Source organism: Cryptomeria japonica, unplaced genomic scaffold (genome assembly GCF_030272615.1).
Source record: "Cryptomeria japonica unplaced genomic scaffold, Sugi_1.0 HiC_scaffold_337, whole genome shotgun sequence".
Lineage (NCBI taxonomy): Eukaryota > Viridiplantae > Streptophyta > Pinopsida > Cupressales > Cupressaceae > Cryptomeria > Cryptomeria japonica.
The window spans coordinates 26,261-30,000 of record NW_026729159.1 but is presented as its reverse complement, the minus strand read 5'-3'; the positions used below and the strand labels follow the sequence as shown (position 1 = coordinate 30,000).

The 3,740-nt window shown below is 64.7% G+C and overlaps 1 non-coding gene across 1 annotated transcript; it reads right to left on the bottom strand.

Annotated features, from left to right (window-relative positions):
* Positions 1-3,223: 3,223 nt before the first annotated feature.
* Positions 3,224-3,342, bottom strand: LOC131870585 (5S ribosomal RNA). The gene has a single exon (XR_009368890.1). It is a non-coding gene; the product is annotated as a 5S ribosomal RNA (ribosomal RNA).
* Positions 3,343-3,740: the final 398 nt, after the last annotated feature.

Sequence of the window (3,740 nt, the reverse complement as noted above, 5' to 3'; positions counted from 1 at the left end):
ATCTCATTTTTTTTTGCCTTTTTCTGGAAATTAGTGAAGGCAGCGCATCAAAGGTGCGCACCTCGCTGCCCACCACGGTGCGCAACGCCGGTGGGCACCCGGGAGTGCTTCGAAGTGTGCTCCAAGGTGCTGCGTGCACGTTGTCGGAGCCCGGTTTGCCCTGGGTGCGCACCTCGCGTGCACCTTCGTCGGGGTGGGCACCTTGGCTGGGTTTGCCCCGGCTGCGCTCCGAAGCGGGGTTATTGGAGCGCCGCCTCTTTTTTTGTCGGAGCGTTTGGTGGGGTTTCTCGCATTGGCTCTTCCGAGGCCCGGTTGCCACCCTGGCGCGCACGAAGTCGGAAGTAGGGTTAATTGCCCGGGTGCGCACCTTTGCCAGGGTGGGCACCTTACCTGGGCTGCGCACCAGGGCGGGCTCAAGATGGCACGCGCGTTCCGTTTTTTTCACTATCTTTCAAAACGGAAATTTTAAAATCTCCTTTTTTTTTTGCCTTTTCTGGAAATTAGTGAAGGCAGCGCATCAAAGGTGCGCACCTCGCTGCCCACCTTGGTGTGCTCTGAGGTGCGCACCCGGGAGCGCTACGAAGTGTGCTCCAAGGTGCGGCGTGCACGTTGTCGGAGCCCGGTTTGCCCCGGGTGCGCACCTCGCCTGCACCTTGGCCGGGGTGGGCACCTTGGCTGGGTTTGCCCAGGGTGCGCTCCGAAGCGGGGTTACTGGAGCGCCCCCTCTTTTTTTGTCAGAGCGTTTGGTGGGGTTTCTCGCATTGGCTCTTCCCAGGCCCGGTTGTTGGGTGCGCTCCCACCCTGGCGCGCGCGAAGTTGGAAGTTGGGTTAATTGCCCGGGCGCGCACCTTCGCCAGGGTGGGCACCTTGGTGCGCACACCTTGGCTGGGCTGCGCACCAGGGCGGGCTCAAGATGGCACCAGCATTCCCTTTTTCTCACTATCTTTCAAAACGGAAATTTTAAAATCTCGTTTTTTTTTTGCCTTTTATGGAAATTAGTGAAGGCATCGCATCAAAGGTGCGCACCTCGCTGCCCACCTTGGTGTGCTCCGAGGTGCCCACCACGGTGCGCAACGCCGGTGCGAACCCGGGAGCGCCCCGATGTGTGCTCCAAGGTGCGGCGTGCACGAAGTCGGACCCCGGTTTGCCCCGGGTGCGCACCTCGCGTGCACCTTGGTGCGCACACCTTGGCTGGGTTGCGCGGCCTGGTGGGCACCATGGTGCGCACCAAGGAGCGCTCCGAAGTGTGCTCCAAGGTGCGGCGTGCACGAAGTCGGAGCCCGGTTTGCCCCGGGTACGCACCTCGCGTGCACCTTCGCCGGGGTGGGCACCTCGGCTGGGTTGCGCGCCCTGGTGCGCACCAAGGAGCGCTCCGAAGTGTGCTCCAAGGTGCGGCGTGCACGAAGTCGGAGCCCGGTTTGCCCCGGGTGCGCACCTTCGCCGCGGTGCGCACCATGGCGTGCACGAAGTCGGAGCCCGGTTTGCCCCGGGTGCGCACCTCGCGTGCACCTTCGGCGGGGTTGCGCGCCCTGGTGGGCACCATGGTGCGCACCAAGGAGCGCTCCGAAGTGTGCTCCAAGGTGCGGCGTGCACGAAGTCGGAGCCCGGTTTGCCCCGGGTGCGCACCTCGCGTGCACCTTCGGCGGGGTTGCGCGCCCTGGTGGGCACCATGGTGCGCACCAAGGAGCGCTCCGAAGTGTGCTCCAAGGTGCGGCGTGCACGAAGTCGGAGCCCGGTTTGCCCCGGGTGCGCACCTCGCGTGCACCTTCGCCGCGGTGGGCACCATGGCGTGCACGAAGTCGGAGCCCGGTTTGCCCCGGGTGCGCACCTCGCGTGCACCTTCGCCGGGGTGGGCACCTCGGCTGGGTTGCGCGCCCTGGTGCGCACCAAGGAGCGCTCCGAAGTGTGCTCCAAGGTGCGGCGTGCACGAAGTCGGAGCCCGGTTTGCCCCGGGTGCGCACCTCGCGTGCACCTTCGCCAGGGTGGGCACCTCGGTGCGCACACCTTCTCAATGTTTTCTTGCCTTTTCTGGAAATTGGTGAAGGCAGCGCATCAAAGGTGCGCACCTCGGTGTGCTCCGAGGTGCGAACCCGAGAGCGCTCCGAGGTGCCCACGAAGTCGAAAGTCGGGTTAATTGCATTGTTTTCCCCGGGTGCGCTCCGAGGTGCGCAACATCGGCGCGCACCAAGGAGGGCTCCGAAGTGTGCTCCAAGGTGCGCACGATGGCGTGCACCTCTGGTGCGCACGATTCGGAGCTCGGTTTGACCGGGGTGCGCACACCTTGGCTGGGTTGCGCACCTTTTGTGCGCTCCAAGGTGCGCACGAAGTCGGAGCTCGGTTTGCCCCGGGTGCGCACCTTCGCCAGGGTGCGCACCTTGATGCGCACGCCTTGGCTGGGCTGCGCACCTTGGTGGGCGCCATGGTGCGCACCTTTCGTGCGCTCCAAGGTGCGCACGAAGTCGGAGCTCGGTTTGCCCCGGGTGCGCACCTTGGTGGGCGCCATGGTGCACTCCGAGGTGCCCAAGATTGGTGCGCACCAAGGAGCGCTCCGAAGTGCGCTCCAAGGTGCGCGCGAAGTCGAAAGTTGGGTTAATTGTCCGGTTTGCCTCGGGTGCGCACCTTGCGTGCACCTTCGCCAGGGTGGGCGCCTTGGTGCGCACACCTTGGCTGGGCTGCGCACACCTTGGCACCCGCGTTTCCTTCATTTTAAATTTTTTTTTTTTACAATCTCTCAAGTGGGAAATTCTATAATCTCAACTTTTTTTGCCTTTTCAGGAAACTTTTGAATGGAGCGCATCATTGGTGCGCTCCGAAGTGTGCTCCAAAGCTCTCTCCAGCTGCGTGCACCTGCCCCGGCCGCGCACCCGGCCCCGCCCAGCTTCGCTCACCTGTCCCGGGCGTCTGGTGCGGAACCTTAGAGTAAGAAACATCACCGTGCACCTTGGCCAACGTGCGCGACTCGACCGAGCGCGCACTGGCCGAGGTGCACACCGATTTCACCTGGGTGCGCGCGCAGCACCTCGGGCGCACCGGGGTGCGCGCACAACGCCCGGGTTGCACCGTGGCCTGTGTGCTCGGGGCGCCTCGGGTGCGCGCTCGGTGTCGCCCCCGCGCGCGCGGTAGTGCGGGCAGCGCACCCCGGCCCGGCCCGGCCCCGACGAGAACGCAAACGGGCAAAAGGTTTATTCAAATAGCATTGCGACGCCCGGCGAAAAACTAAAAAAGGGTGCAACACCGGGACTTCCCGGGAGGTCACCCATCCCAGTACTACTCCGGCCCAAGCGCGCTTAACTGCGGAGTTCTGATGGGATCCGGTGCACTAACGCTGGTATGATCGCACCCGTTATGAGCTTGTCGCAGTGTGTACTTAGCAAACCGCGACCCACGTGCGAATCCACCCCGGCCACCCACCCCCGTCGAGGTGCACACCCTCCCTCGCGAAGTGCGCCCCGTTCGCCAAGTGTGAGCCCTGCCCGGGTGCGCGCACCTTGCTAGGGCGTCGGGTGTGCACCCGGCCCGGCCTACGTGCGTGCACCTGGAGGGGGCGTCGTGTGCGTGCAGTGTCCCGTCTGCAACGCGGTGCCCACACACCACCTCGGGCGCAACGACCTGCGCTCACATGTGGGCCGAGTGCACCTTGGTGCATGTTCGGGGCGCCTCGGGTGCACGCTCGATCTTGCCCCGGTGCACCAAGGCGCTCGGTTTGCCCCGGGTGCGCACTTGGTGCAAGGTGGGCACCC